The sequence below is a fragment of the Ostrea edulis genome, chromosome 3 (genome assembly GCF_947568905.1).
Source record: "Ostrea edulis chromosome 3, xbOstEdul1.1, whole genome shotgun sequence".
Classification (NCBI taxonomy): Eukaryota; Metazoa; Mollusca; class Bivalvia; order Ostreida; family Ostreidae; genus Ostrea; species Ostrea edulis.
Window position 1 is genome coordinate 66,526,631 of NC_079166.1, and position 17,324 is coordinate 66,543,954.

A 17,324-nucleotide genomic window follows, 5' to 3' on the forward strand; every position below is an offset into this window, starting at 1 on the left:
ATGTCTTTCAAGCAAAGGGCTCCCAAGATATTGAGCGGACATTATATTCCTATGTCCAGAGTAGATTGACCCTTGACCTTTGGACCTGAAAAACAATAGGGATCCTCTTCTACTCATAACTAACCCACATATGAAATATCATTATCATCAAGTGAATGGTTCTCAAGATATTGAGCGGACAACACGTGGTCCACAGACCGACCGACAGACCGACCGACCGACAGGCGCAAAACAATATGCCCCCTCTTTTTCAAAGGGGGGCATAATAAAGAATTACATGGATAAGAATAAGTCATTTGACCAAACCACAGTACTTGAAACTGGAGTTGCACAAAAATTACAGTAAACGCACAATTGGCAAACAGCAACAAGCACGAAATGATAAATTACGGCGGGTAAGAAAAACCTTGACATTTGAAGAAAAAGAAAGAAAGAAAAAAAAAATTCCAAGGCCGCTTGATATTGTTGAGAAATAATTGATTTCCCAGGACCGACATACAGACGAGTGCCATCTGTTCGGAACAACTCAATCTCAGTAGACTTGATGACATGGTTGTGTCCAATGTACAAACTTCTAACCTGGTTAGCCATGAATTTTTATCATGCAACTATGGGCATCATGCCAATATGTTCTAGGTACTGAAAACGTGTCGTAGGAGTGCCATCCGCATGAAAAGAGCAATATATAAGTAATGGGAGGGGGGGGGGGGCTATAAATATGCCTTAATTAGTAGTGTTGGGCAGATAATTTGACAAACTATGGGTTTGCCGGTTTGGTTGGTCTTGGACCTATGTGAAAATACCAACGCTTGACCTAGCTGGTTTTGAGAAACTTGTGGAATCGACGATGACAAAACTTACTGACTGCGCAAACCGTAAAAATGCCAATGAAAAGGTTGCTGGAAAAAATAAGATATAGGAAGTCTTGATATATTGAGACACCTATAAACCGCTTGACACCTTCTAGGGATGAGAGAAATTTGATTGGTTGTTTATGTACATCAACCAGAATTCGCTGTGAATTTTGCCCCAAGACATAGCAGGGTTGGAGGCCTTACGGAGTCGGAATTGGTCGTCATACTTTTGCCAATTTTGTGAACGATTAGCTGCAAGCCTTATATCTCGCATGTACTTAAGCATTTCTTGGGCCGTTTGACTATGTTGAAGTACAATGCTCATGTAAATCATGAAGGCTGATGTCCACTTTTCAATGCTCAAAAAGAAGTTGGCGCTTGACTACGCATAGCTTGCCATTGACAAGTTGTAAATCCCCGTGGGACTCAAACTGCTCCAATTCCGTAGCAGATTTGAGTAGGACAGACAGATCAATAAATCCCCCCTCCCATATTTTTTGCTTGAGTTTAAGCGAGACATGACTGCCGATATCATCGCATGCAGATATAATTTGACAAGGTAAAGCCAAGGGTAAATATGCCGCTTGGTTCAACAAAAAATTGCAAGACTCACCCGGGTTATCCGGTGTACATGTATCGATTGGGAATCGAGGGACCTCCTCAGGGGGCTGTGGCTGCCCCTCTGCAGGGGCTAGTCGATCCGTCCAAGGTGTGGCCGTGTGATTTGGACTTCGTTCCCGGAGTTGAGCTGTTGTCCGACGATTACGTTTCATCCCGACCCCCCTGGCCGGGGATCTCTGGGTCGCTGCTCGTTTTATAGGTGGCATTCCTAATGCAGGAAAAAATTGTCAAAAGGCTATGTGTAGGGAATAAATCCAAAAAGGGGAGAGAAAAACTTCGGCCACGTGCTTGGTTTCCGCCTCTAATACAAGAACCACGTTGCTGCTTCGGTTGGAAAAAGTGTAATGAATGGGTTCGATCACAGGGAGTACCGAGTGTGACGTAGTGCATACAAATTAACTTGTACCATTTAGCCGCTAAAGTCACGTAGACCCGACCTACAGGGTGTATCAAAATTAATACGGACTATTTGATATAAACTCAAATAATCTCGATTAAAAGTATAAGAAAAGTGACGATAATGAACAGTAAGAGCAATATTAAAATCATGTATTAGACACATCAAAACAAAAGTACATGTACGTCCCATCTATCCTTCTGTTTTTAGTAAACCAGAAGTGATAAAAGAATTAGATAGGTTACCCAAGGCAATTGTTTTAGTTCCAGCTGCTAAAGCTTGAAGCAACATTGTCTTTGATTTTAAGTCTCATTATTATAACTGTAATTTAAACAAACTTGGCATTAACTCCTCACTGAGTAATCATGCTTATACTCCAACTGTCATTTCGAAACATAAATTCTTCAAAAATCATTCTTCCGTTTTAAACACATTTAATATCCCAGTCAATGGGGTCGGATGGATATGAGTTACCGTGCATCTACTGGATTCCTAAACTTTACAAAAACCCTTACAAAGAAAGATGCATTGCAGGATCGAGTAAATGTTCTTCCAAGCCCCTATCTTTGCTTCTTACGAACATATTAACGTATTGCGCCACAACATATGCCAGTAGTGGTATCAATGAAATATGGATTCTAAAAAATCTAAAGAACTTTGAGTAAAATTGAAATTGCAATCCTTTTCTTAAATCAAAAAACTCAAACGTATGACTTTTCAACACTTTACACGACCATTCCTCACGATAAATAAAGATTTTTGACGTCATAGAAAGTTGCTTCTTCGACAAAAATGGAAAAAGGAAATATTCGTATCTATTGATCAGTCATCCAAAAATTACTTTGTAAAACATCACTCTGATTCCACGTACAAGTACTCTGAAGTAGAAATAAAAAAAAAATATGCTAGAGTTCCTCATTGACAACGTCTTAGTAGTCTTTGGTGATCAGGTCCTCCAACAATCAGCTGGAACTCCCATGGGGACGAATTCTTCTCCTTTGTTAAATGATCTGTTTTTATATTCGCACGAATCAGGTTTTATTCAAAGGCTTCCACATGAGAAGAAAAAGCTGTTGATGTGGCCTTCAACTTGATATTTAGATATCTCAATGACATTTTATCTATTAAGTAAATCATTCTCATACATGAAAGGTGAAAATAACGAACAGTGATCAATCTCATAGCTCCTATAAGGAATACAATATAGAGAGTTGGGCAAACATGGACCCCTGGATATACCAGAGATGGGATCAGGTGCCAAAGAGGAGGAAGTATCCCCTGTCTACCGGCCACACCCGCCGTGAGCTCTACATGTATATCCTGATAATGTAAACGGAGTTATCCGTAGTCAAAATCAGTGTGACAAGAACGACCTAACAATCCGTATAATACAAGTCAAACAGCATTTGACCCAATGATACTTATACATTGTATTGGCAAACTAGATCATTATAACGATCATAGAATTTGCAAGATGCTGATTTTATACAAGACTATTGAAACCCCTGTAACATCAACTTGTTTGTCAGTAGCCTGCATCGATTAATAAAATTGATCATACGCAAGCTCTTGCGTATCGAATCAGTTGAGAGATATAAACACCATATGCAGGTGATAATGGAATTTTGTTGCATAAATATGGGAAGTTGACGATGGAGAAACTGAAACCATCCCGTTTGTGATAATGTTTGCCGTTAATTTTATTTTGAATAAAATATACAAGTACGAGGCAGACGTGGAGGACTCTGTGGTGTCTTTCAATTGTCAGCTTTGGTAGAGAAACGAAAATTCTTATACCCAAATTAAAGACTGTTCTGTTCCTTTTAAAGATAATTTTGATGATGCCTTTTCCGATCCCATGTGCTTGATCTCAAAATTTCTGACGCGGATAGGTTAAGGATTCCCTTATAGAATATCACAGTGCACTTTATGCCTTTACTTCTCCGAACTACCAATATATGACGTGATAATGGAAAATGACGTTAAGTCTCTGCAAACTTGAGCTGTTATGACGGGGAGAGTGTCAACAACTTTAGACCTTATTTCAAACTGCCTATAAAATGTCAGAACGCTATTGCAAAACTCACCTGTCTGAATTGTATTTTAATATCTTATATAGTAATTTTTTTCATTACCCTCGATTGAAATTCAGCGTGTTTAAACTGCTTTCGAAAAATATACTTTTGAAATGTGCTCTTTTTATACCAGTGGTAAGAGGCAGAATTTTTGATGTGTTTATAAAAGAGTCTAGCGCAGACAATTTATGAGGATTCATTTGAGATCTTTTACGGAAATCGTAAGAGGAGTTTGTTCTTTACCCGAATCTTGCTTGTGTAAATGTGTGATGGCTTTGTTGGAATACAGATTGCCCTCAAATGTGTAGGTAAGTGTGTCGGTAAGTTGAACTATTAATGAAATACGTGTATTTTGTACGCAAGTAATACTACCATTTTTCCCAAGCACATTTCGGGTACACAAGGATACGGTGAGTTCATTTATCAGACAAAAGTTAAAAACAAGTCATGTGAAATCATAGCAGATATGCTAAAATATAGCTGAGAGAACCTTCTGTATAAATTGTCTGTACTTAAGTATATAAATTACAAGTGAAAACCAAAAACCGACCTCGCAATCCAATGTATGTTTTGAACGCATTTCAAACCCCGGGAAGCCTTAACATAGCTGCGGATATACTGATCACTATAAATGCATTTAGTAGTAATCTTACCGGACGTAGTTTTTGTACCAAAACGTTTGATAATATGACTTGTAAAATCTTCTAACGTTGTCTACGCTATTGAGTGTAACCTCTCTGGCTTAATGTATGTGGGAGAACATAAGGATTCACTTAAAAGAATATCGGGACACATATTTCAAATAAATAATGGTGGCAACCAACTTCTTTACAAGAATATCAATTCCCTGGAACACTTCATCTTGTCCATGGAGGTCAGGATTTTGGGAAAAAATTACCATCACACAAACAACCCAAATTAAGGTACCTCTTTTCATAGACAACGAAAAAAAATCACTGGATCAGGATCCTAGGTACTGCATTTCCATATAGATGCAATGATAATGTATATGATTTGGAAATTTGACTAGTCCACAAGGAAATAACGTGAATGTGATGAGACTCTTTCCAAATACTCAAAGACGGAAACGTGGTCATGGACATCGTTCATATAAAAGACCAAGTATAAAGGATGTCACGTTTGATTCACTTTTACCTTACGTCAACAGACATTTAGTACACATCATATTCTCACAAAAATTTACTCTGTTCCATTGAGAGCGTTACATACATTATTTGAAGAAGCCACAGCTAGTTAATACTTGGATTTTTCAATACCTGAATATAGACTGAACTCTATGATTATGGATGTTGCCAATCACACACTCTTTAAACCAGCACGGGTCATGGATACTATTCCTTATGAATCATGCCGCCAGTTCCTTAAGTTAAAATTTACAAACAAAGGAATAGATGCCGTCAATATAAGCAACATCTGTCGTCATAAAAGAGTTCAGTTTTGTATTCCTTACTACAAGTTCAAGTCTACACTTTGTATTTCCTACAGATATACTTCTACTATTGCATCCAAACTTTTTAGTTATAAACAAACTTTGCAGAGCCTAGATATAGACCATCTTATACTTAATCCACGTACATGTTCTTGTTCTTCGTCCCTTTCAACTATAGTCCAGCTGGACATGTCATTACTGGTGATGTTGATATAGTTGAAAACGAGGACCTCAAATCACTTATTCTAAAAGGTCCTAAATACAATAAACCTCGGTCTTTCAATTGGCGATAGAACGTTTTAATAAAGGAAGGTCCGAGAAGTTTCATTTTTAGTATAGATAGACTGTAAAGTTTGTCGTAATAGGCACTCGTTAAACACTATCTGCGCAATAACATTTGGACTTAGGGTTCTGGAAATCGGACTTAAAGGCCGATTTGTGACAGTGTATATTTTCGTGTTTGAATACGCCGGTTTCGAGATACATCCGAGTTATTTTCCTTTACAGAATGCTCGTACTTAGTAAGGTGCAAAACAACTTGTTTACACGCGGGAGTGGGACAGATATTCATCACTTCATTATTGAATCTGCTCAGTAAGTTTATCATACGCAGTTTCATTACCCAGTTAAGTAAATGAAAAGTATTACCTGATCAGGATATGGGGCTCACGGTGGGTGTGACCGGTCAACAGGGGATGCTTACTCCTCCTAGGCACCTGATCCCACCTCTGGTGTGTCCAGGGGTCCGTGTTTGCCCAACTATCTATTTTGTATTGCTTGTAGGAGTTAAGAGATTGATCACTGTACGTTATCTTCACCTTGCATTCAAAAAGTAATTCAATACGTGGAATTCTTATTATATCACGCTATTTTGTTGCTCCTACTTATCATATCCAGGACATTGCTTGGAAATATGGCATTGTATTTATGTTTCCACTTTAGTAAAACATTTCTTTTGATATTATGTAATATTTCCTACATCAAGTATATAAAAAGAAATCGGTTTTTATACATTTTAAATTATCTTTCTCACTGACTGTAGTACCACTCTGTCCCACCTAAGCAATCAAAGTTCCACTTAATGCACCTCCTACACAGGAGAGCTCTAATCGCGAAACAACTGGCGTATTCAGGTCGGCAGTAAACCAGCATCGGACACTGTTTTTGTGAACTTTGTTTAGACCCACTGGAAGTTAGTAATGTTTGTCATTGACATGTTTTTCTGTAAATAAATTGTTAAATCTTTGAATTGTGAATCGTTTTGCTAGTATTCTGTTATTTTGACCCATATCAAAAGAACGTGTAAAATTTGTCAAAAGCATTGCTAATTTTAGATTGTTATACCCCACACAAAGGAAGTTCGGATATGGTATATTGTATTCTCTCCGTCCTTTCCATTGTAGACCCTTCCCTATATATGTATTTTGTCCGCATATTATTTCGGAAATTGTTCATTTACATTTTGATAAAAAATGTGAAAATGTATGCTATGTAAATCAGGAATTTTCAGATTAATTTGATCAAATTTTGGAAAGTTGTGGTCATTTGTCGCACGGTATTATGTTTTGTAATCTTCTCCAGTTCCCAGTACTTTCTCCCACAAATGACTTTTGGGGTATACTGGTTTTATGAGACATGTCTGTCTTTTCATCCATGTATCTATTATAAGTATCAACCCCCTCCACCAGTTAAGTGTATAAATTCACGAGGTGACCAAAGAACTATTATGTTAATGTGTTACTCGGAATTGCATTTCCTTTTCTTTTTACACCATAAATAATGATAAAAACCGAGGTCTAAGGAATGTAGTGTAGCCTGTAACTTGTATGAGGTGAAAAATGAATACTGTTGAAACCTGAACCTAATGTCTTTCTGGATCTTCAGTTGTACAATATATGGTCCAATATGGATTGACCTTGCGGGAATATTAGTCCCAATAGGTACAGGTCTAACCTTCTGTTAAACATACGACTATAAAGAAGATATATATCTAATTCGTATCGTCTTCTATGCTATATTACGCCGATTAAGCATATTACCCAAATATCTGCATTGTTTTATCCTCCGTAATACAAACTATAAATTCATTTAAATACGAGGATATATAATGTACAGACACAGTCTTATTAAGTTTAAATACGTGGATATAATGTACAGACACAGTCTTATTAAGTTTAAATACGTGGATATAATGTACAGACACAGTCTTATTAAGTTTAAATACGTGGATATAATATACAGACACAGTCTTATTAAGTTTAAATACGTGGATATAATGTACAGACACAGTCTTATTAAGTTTAAATACGCGGATATAATGTACAGACACAGTCTTATTAAGTTTAAATACGTGGATATAATGTACAGACACAGTCTTATTAAGTTTAAATACGTGGATATAATGTACAGACACAGTCTTATTAAGTTTAAATACGCGGATATAATGTACAGACACAGTCTTATAAATACACGGATATAATGTACAGACACAGTCTTATAAATACACGGATATAATGTACAGACACAGTCTTATAAATACACGGATATAATGTACAGACACAGTCTTATAAATACACGGATATAATGTACAGACACAGTCTTATAAATACGCGGATATAATGTACAGTCTTATTAAAAATTTTTTCATGACTTACTGGATAGGGCTGTTTTGCGTTGACTTTAACAGTAACTTAGATATAAGAAGTCTAACCCAAACCTTTCACAAAAAGACAGATAGATACATAGATAGATGTACTCTGTGTTTGTTTTTGTTGCTTTGTTTATGGTGTTTTTGGTGGAAGTGGATATCTCCACTACTGACATAATTTTGTCTCTTGCTACCTTTTGTATTAAATTACTGGTATAACTAACAAAACAACATATTGTGCTACATGTGCATTTCCATTTCAACAGTCTCTCACCAACAGATGACACCCCCATGTTCATGATGAGTATTAAGTATGTCCATTGCATAGATGTGAACATTATATTTGTGTACTGGGGCTCAGTTTGATATTGTATTTGTGATTATAATCATATATGTTGAGTGTTATGCCCGTTTGGGCCCTAATTGAGAATAAATCATATCATATATCACTAATTTGGAATAAATCATATCATATATAAACACCTGCTGACAAAACACAGGTAAATGTATAAGAAGACAGTTACGTTCTGTTGAATTTGTTCTATATATCAGTTCATGATAGAAAGACACAATAAAAGATAAAATGCTGAGTTCGCAAATGCGGCCTATATAACATACTGCACGCGAGTCGACTCAGAAAAGATTCTTTTTACTCACTAAAACGTTTCTTTGGAAACAAGGAATTTGGGAAAAGGCGAGCATCAATTGAGTGCGTGTCGATAACACTACACAAGTGTCGAGCTGTTAAATATAAATTCACAAGGGTTTCATGATTAAATATTTATCCATTTTGATGAAAAATGAAATCAATACAAGTTACGATGAAATCTTCAGTCCGTCCAAATATTGATGGAGCTCGGGAGACTTAAATCGAATATTCGCTTTTAATTATCTTCACCATAAAACGATATACATTATCGCAAATCCCGGATCGCGTGCAGGGTCTATTGAGTAGTCAATAGATGAGACACGCTCCTGAAGAAGGACCCTTGATTAAATGACAAAGCAGAAACTTCTTCAGGTCAACTTCATTTGAGATGACACAATCTTCTGATAGAGACAAAGGGTAAGACAAAATGGAAAGCGTGCAATAATCTTCGATGATTTTCCTCCATAAGGCTGTAAATATGTCAAGGTCTGTGTGAGTTGAATCCGTGTGTTGTACGTGGGCTATTGTGAAGGCTGTAGCTCCCGTTTAGGCCAGAAGAAGAACAATTTATATGTCATAACTTACTTCGAATATTTTCTTGATCAGTTTCTGCAAATGGGATTTATTTCGAACTTTCACTTGTCTGAAAATAATTACACCAGAAGCACTTTACCAGTTACTACGAGGGCTATAAATGCATAGGTCTACAGGCGTTTTAATTCGTATCAGTTTCGAAGAATTAAACCATGATAAAGAATTATATCGAGAACATGTTACATGTTAAATCCGTATCATATGTTACATGTATATTAGAACAAGTGACCCAATAGTAGCCATAAGGCTGATATGACATGCTATGGATATTACATGTACCATATGCAGTATTCTAATCATCATATACTTAAATGTTGTATACATGTATGCAAAGTCACGAATATCCATTCTCTTGGTGTATTCCTTTGATTCAATCAATTCTATTAATAAACAAAATCACCAAACCTAAGTCAGGATCCGCACCCTCTGCTTCCATGATGTTTGTTGTCCTCTGCTAAGGAGTACATATGTATATCAGAGGTGTTACGAGCGCATACGTAGTTTCCGGATTGATATTCATCTGATTTCCGATCGGCCGTTCGTAATGGTTATGTGACGTCATCCGCATCACACAGTACAGAATAGGTATAATAAAGAAATAGAGATCGCGCTATTGTGAATGTTGCAGGAGAGCCTATCGAGTTCGAGAAATGCTGTTTTGAATTATATATAAAAAAAAAAACAAGGTGTTAGCCGAGGCTTTCAAACAGTATTTCGAGACTAAGGTTATCCTGCATGATCCATGAAAACAAGAACTTTATTTCTATTCTATTATTGCCCAGAAATATACAGCTAATCGTTTACCTTATCCGCTATGAAGTAGATCACCGTGACGTCATGGCAGTTTCCGAAACGGACTATAGACTTACATGTCTTTGTTGACGAGAACGTGAGATGGTAGAGTGTACTAGATCTATTTTGAAAACAGATATTTCAAGTATTTAGTTTGATGTTGACGGATTATATCACCTGCTTTACAAACACAGTACAGGAAAACTATAATACATACGTGAAAGAGGGTCAACTTGTCTGTGCATTGACATATTTGTTTACATGTGTATCGATCTCGGAATGCAGACGATTCAGATTGATTTATATTGAATGACTGAATGACCAATGTTCTTCAGTCATCTATGACTTTGTTTTGCAACATATATTGATTAATTTCTATGATTATAAAATTGAATCATCAGTTATCGACTTTATTGTATCAGCGAAATACAAAGTGCAAGCAAGGTGCGGATCAATTTTCTCATATGTAGGTATATCGCAGAATAATGATCGCGACTTTGCAATAACCGTGGTAGAATTATTCCTAGGTATATAATAAATGAATATATTCATTTTGCCTCGGACTATAATGCCACTCTGTCATTGGTTAAACTGTTTCAAGTGACCGTCGACAATATTTCTATAGACAGTCAGTAAGAAATCCATATTCGACAATATGGCGGATTTGCGTAAAACATTACCAAGTGTGGAAATTGTTGAGCTATGGTCCTCGACATAATAAAACAGTTATTAGGTTCGATAATCTTTATCAACCATAGACAGTCAGTAACTAACGTGATAACTGATATGGGATATTTTCACTTATGTAGAGACGCTGCATTTTGGGCCTTTGTTGAACATAGTTTCTCATGTCGATTTTGGAATTTACATGCACTTTTCAAGCTAGACGTGACGCCACTATTTATTAGTCATTAAGAGCCGCATGTCGGTAAGTAGTCGATAATTGAAACGAAACACCCTCAAGGAATAAAAATGAAGACAATTATGTCGATCACCTCTAATAATTTCCTCAAACAGACAAAATAATTATATTGAATTTTTCATAAGAATTTTTTCCTTCAGGATTTGCAATTCAAAAACGATTACCATCAAACCATTTAGCCTTTAAATGCTACTTAAATATTGTGCTGTTTTCTATGCATTGCTTGCATTTATGGTAATATAATGCATTATTTGCATTTAAAGACCTTCTCCTCGGATTGTAATCTTTACACGAACATTTCCATTGTAATCAATGTTTAAAATCATTATGTTTACAACCAATTTCGTCGTACGACCATTAAATGTACAAATTATTAATTTCCTCAAGGTATCGATGTACATGTATTATCATACTTTAATAGGAACAATCTGTTCGTGCAAGTTTGGTTTCTAGTCATACATATTGAAACTATAAATAGAGTACATGTATAATGATTCAGATTTGTACTAATGTCAAGGTCATATGTTAAGATTTTTATAAAACACGTGATACACATGTCTATTGAGTGCTGCGTCCTTCATTCCGGATTTTCGTAACATTAACTGGTACGGGTTATCGTGCGAAAGTGGGAAACATATATAAATACTACTGCTATGTGACAAGCTGTCATGATTTTAATGAGCAGTTTGGAATACAAGTCACCCTACGCCAGCTGCCTAAAGATATATACAAACGACGAACGTGGATATGCTCAATAAGTAGAAGAAATCGGAAACCAACAAGTTATACACAGGTGTGTTCAGACCACTTTAAGATGGTGTTGGACCAAATGCCATTGAGAGATTAAATTACCAAGCGAAAACTTGCCATAAAAAAACCTACGAAGCTACTTACAAATAGGGAATCACGAAATCAGAGCAGCGGTACTTAAGCACCTGCACATCCATCTCTATATGTGTGTTTATGTTGTGGGATCCTCAATTTAATCAAAATGATATGTTAGACTCGTTCGTATATGTATGAGAATACAAGCGGATATAACATGTGATTTTAATTAGATTGTAGGATCCTGCGTAGACTTTTGTAAAACAGTGGAGAGAGTGCGTCAGTGGAGATATTACTGGCGCCTGTTCTGTATGGTGATCTTGAAGGTCTCTGTAGAGTCGGCATGCAGGATTTCATGTGGTAGATTGAATTACTTGAAGGAATTATGAGCTTGATCACTGTTTGACTTCATGTGGTAAATTATATAGGAGTTATGAGATTAATCACTGTTCGATTTCATGTGGTAGATTATATAGGAGTTATGAGATTAATCACCGTTCGATTTCATGTGGTAAATTATATAGGAGTTATGAGATTAATCACTGTTCGATTTCATGTGGTAGATGGTTCCATTTGATTACAGTGAACACAGAAATAAGTGTACTGCAGGTTTTTACATTTTGGTGTCACTGTGTGTTTTTCCACGATGTTGGTTGTTACGTGTACATGATCTGTGGATTTCTAAGATTGAATTGTTTTTCCGGGGTTTTTTGAAATGAAAATTGAAGCAGGGAAAGACGGCACCAACCTATCACCCACTTGTGCATGTACATAAGAATGAACCTTAGACTAATCAATTCTTCATTGTTGTAAGGGTTGGAGTTCTAGTTCTTGCCTCATTTTCCTGATGGTTCCTGGTTCTTTCGTCCTGTGGTATTTTTTTATGAATCGCACTGATTTGCTTTGAAGCTTCTCTAATTTATTGATATCACCTTGTAGGCATGGTCTACTGACATTTGCTTCGTATTACATGATCTTTTCTGGTACATTCTTCAAATTTCGTCTGAGGTTTCAAACTACCAGGAAATGGAGAAAAATTCGCCTTCAGGAGCCCATGTTTTAATCTTCAGATTTTATTACCAATTTTAAAAAAATAATGTATATTGTTCTTGAAAGTACACATGTGAAAGATTTTAAAGGTCCATCATGACATCTGCTGCCAGCCTGGAAATGGGTCAAGATACACCCAGACACCTGCCATCATGGAAGTAAAAAATCAACAAACATGAGGAAAATATACCTATTTTCAACCCCTACTAATTCAAAAAAGAAAAAAAAAAAATTCCAGTATGATGATAGATATCAACTTTCAGCAAAAATCCTAAACTTTCCAACAAGTCCAAATTTGCAATAGGGTTCTTGATTCCTTTTCAAGATATCTTACATCAAAGATGCAGCATGCTCTTCCCAACTTACCGTTTAAAGTGAAAGTAGAATTGCCCGCCTACAATGTAGAAGTCAAACTCTCATACATCTCACAGTCACAGTTTCGAATCCCATAAGAAGGCACTGGATCAATGTAGAATGGTCACCTCCCTATATTAATACAGATATCAATAACAATGAAACTATTTAAAGTCTATAAAATACTCTTTTAACATATTTACATTGTAACCCTGGCCTGGTCACTTTAGCTTCGTATTGGCAATTCGCCAGGTATGTAGAGACTTGGACGTTTCTCAATACTATATAATTTTTCGTGAAATTTCGGGTACAATTTCACTTGCATCCGATCTACAAAAATGAGGTATATTACAAGGTCTTTGTTAGAGTTAACATATTTTGATAGTTTCTAATTGTGGCAAGTGAAAATGTAAAGTTAGCTCTTCTGAATTATATAAAGTTTTATATATACATTACTAAGTTATTGTGGCAAAGAAATTGAGAAAAATCTTTGGATCAATCAGTACCCTTGCAATACAGATTGGTGACCTAACCACTGAGATAACCGGGGCGACATACGAATTATGGTAATATTATCAAACATTATAAAATTTGAACCTATTTCGAAAATCATACAAGAACTCTTCACATAGAGGATATATATATATAAATATCGGATGAGACCGCGAAAACCGAGGTCCCGTGTCACAGCAGGTGTGGCACGATAAAGACCCCTCCCTGCTCAAAGGCTATAAGCACCGAGCATAGGCCTAAATTTTTCAGCCCTTCACCGGCAATGGTGACGTCTCCATATGAGTGAAATATTCTGGAGAGGGACGTTAAACAACATTTAATCAATCTATCAATCATACCTTAATGTACACCTACGTTCAGGTTGTCCTTTACTTCTTGATTGATTGATTGTTTATTGTTTTAAGTCCATCTCGAGAATCTTTCACTCATATGGAGACGACACCATTGCCGGAGATGTGCTTATTCCATTCGTAGAATTTTGATGATGTTTGGTTGATGGATAGGGTATAGCATTTTTGGTGTTGAAGTTCCCACCCAGATCTCAACGTTTTAAGGTCGTCTTGTAATTTAGTATGACCTTCATTTTCTTTATGGTACGGTATAGGAGACATTCATCTGCAAAGAGGCGGACCGACGAGGTGTATTGGCCAGGGGGGTCATTTATGTGGCAAAGGTACACTAATGGGTCTAAAAGTGAACCTTGTAGTACCCCGGAGTCTCATGATGTTTCGTCTGATTGATTTCCTTTCACTAGTGTTAGATTCATGTGTCTTTTTTGGAGGAAGTTTAATAGCTATCTGTAAATATTACCTTGTATCATATATTGGTGGAGTTTATTTAGCATTTTATCATGTAGATCTGTGTCAAGTGATTTGGAGAAATCTGGTATTGCTACGTCTTCTTAATTTCCTTTGTCACCATTCCTGAGTTTTATAGCAAATCCTCAAACTACACATGGAGTGACATTGTATTTGTTTTCTACAGTATGGATTTATAACATTTTATTTCAATCATAAATAATACAAGTGTAGATAGTGTTTATCAAATGACTGCTCACATTGCCCATCCCTATATTTGATCTGAAATAGGTAAAATATTGTTTGTTTACATTTAAAAAAAAAGCTTACAAAAATTGTTTATCATATTCATGTAGCAATATTCTATTATCACCTGCATATTGTGTTTACATGTATATATCTCAATTTATTCGATACACAAGAGCTTGTTCTGCGTATGATCAGTTTTTAAATATAATATTTTCAGTGTTTACCGCATATACAACTTTATACACCGCATTTTCTGTGTGTCAGCCATCTTGTGGCTATTATGAATAAGATAATTTTCCACATCCTCAATACCGATTATAGGAAATGCATCCGATTTCCTGGCCCAACCTGAATACTGCTATATAATATGGGAATTTGACGATGGAAAAGCTTAAGTCAACCCGTTTGGCATAGAGTTTACTTGTTAGTTTGCCGTTAACATTTATGTTTAATAAAATATCTAAGAATGAAGCAGATGGGTGTTTTTTATTTCGAGTTCACTGTAATCGTAAAGCTTTGGTATATTGGCGCTTTGTAAACTTTACTGGAAGTTTTGTATACCGTCCCACACGAAGGATAACTCTTACAGGTGAGCATCACGAAGAGGTGGTGAGGCCTCCAACTGTAGATTAATTATCATCAGCGAGACGCTCTGGGCCATTAAACATATAAGGTTTTTAGCTCACCTGAGTCGAAATTCGGATAAAGATTTGTCCGTTGTCTGTCGTTGTCTTAAAATTTTCACAGTTTAATCTTCTTCACCAGGATCACAGAGCTTTTCAATCAAACTTGGCACAAATCATCCTTGGGTAAAAGGGATTCAAGTTTGTTCAAATGAAGGTCGAAGCTTTTTACAAAGGAAAGACAAAAGCAGGGTGGGGTCATATAAAAATCGTCTTCTCAAAAACATCTAGGCCAGAAAAGTTAAAACTTACAAGGAAGCCGTCTGACATAGTACAAATTCAAGTATAGTCACCCCCGGGGTGGGGGTGGGGGAGTTATACTTGTTGCTACAGTATTGAAAGAAAAACCTTAAAAACCAAGTGATGCGAGATTGACCAAATAAATGACAAGAAACAGAAGAACATACAACATCTTACATATATACCACACGTTGAACAAAATTGATCGTTGGGATAAAGTCATATGATGAAGAATTATAATCTAAAATATTATGTTGCAAATTCGTATTCCAGGTATAGTTATGCAGTTATTGTACAACAAGAAGGTGGCGTCAGAAAAATGACTAAAACATGTGAAATACTTGCCTGACGAATGCAGTACCATCCAGGAAAATGGTATCACATAGTGATACTTATCAAATGAAAAATATAGTAAAGGGTCTATAGCTGCAGCTAGTTTAAGTACGAAATAAGTATTAATGACCTGATTCGAATTGAACAAGTACAATTATTTTTCACGTGTAAGCAGTCATATACTGATCTTCAGACGTTTATAATGCAGTAACAATACTAAAGGGACATATGCTAAGTTATTTCAAAACGAAATTACAATTCCTGGAGACAAAATATATATCACATTTGATAGGCCATAAACCCATGACTAAATGGATTTAGTAGCCATAACTCGACCTGAAACATGTCATTAAGTTACTAATACAGTTTACCAGATCATAACTAAATTGCAGTGCAATGTGCATCCGAATACTAAGCCCCATTAATGTCATTTCACAGTCCATAAAATATTGTTGATATCATTATCATGACTAGATTATGTTCAGCATTAGCAGGCAAAGACCTCATGAATCCATAAGCAATTGATGTTGGGACCAAGGTCATAGTCCGGTTCACAAGAGTAGCCATATGCTGACCTCATGAATTTCGATTCGCAATCTATAAGCAATATGTTGAGACCGAGTCTAAAATCTGGCTCATACGCACATCCACATGTTGCCTCACCTCATGAGTTGATGTAATGACATATACCAAACACAATGGATTTAAAATCCCTACATCAGCAGCCATATGCTGACCACATGTTACATATCCTTTCAACATTCGGGAACCTTCAAACCCGCTTGGCTGTGCCGTTAGAAACGGATATGAAAAACCGGGGTCATGTGATTTCAAGATGGACATCTATAGACTAATAAAACGGATATAAATCCACATATTTATCGCCTTAACGTAAATACGTGTAAAAAGTGGTGTGTTTTTTCATAACCTATACAACTATTTCTCGTTTCTTCTTGTTCTCTTTTTACGGATCATTCCGACACAGCTCCTATTATTGTATTCGTAATCTAAGCTCTAGTAAAAGCAGATTTTAACGTACTCAAATACGACTTTGTACGCTAACACATTTTTGCCTACTTTGTAGGTTACGGTTTTATACGCTATCGATTTGTTACCTTACATATGTCAAGTTCAAGTCTACACCCAGTATTTCCTATACTTCTACTATTGCATCCAAACTTTTCAATTATAAACAAACTTTGCAGTGCCTAGATATAGAGCATCGTATACTTAATCCACCTACGTATTCTTGTTCTTCATCTTCTTTCAACTATAGTCC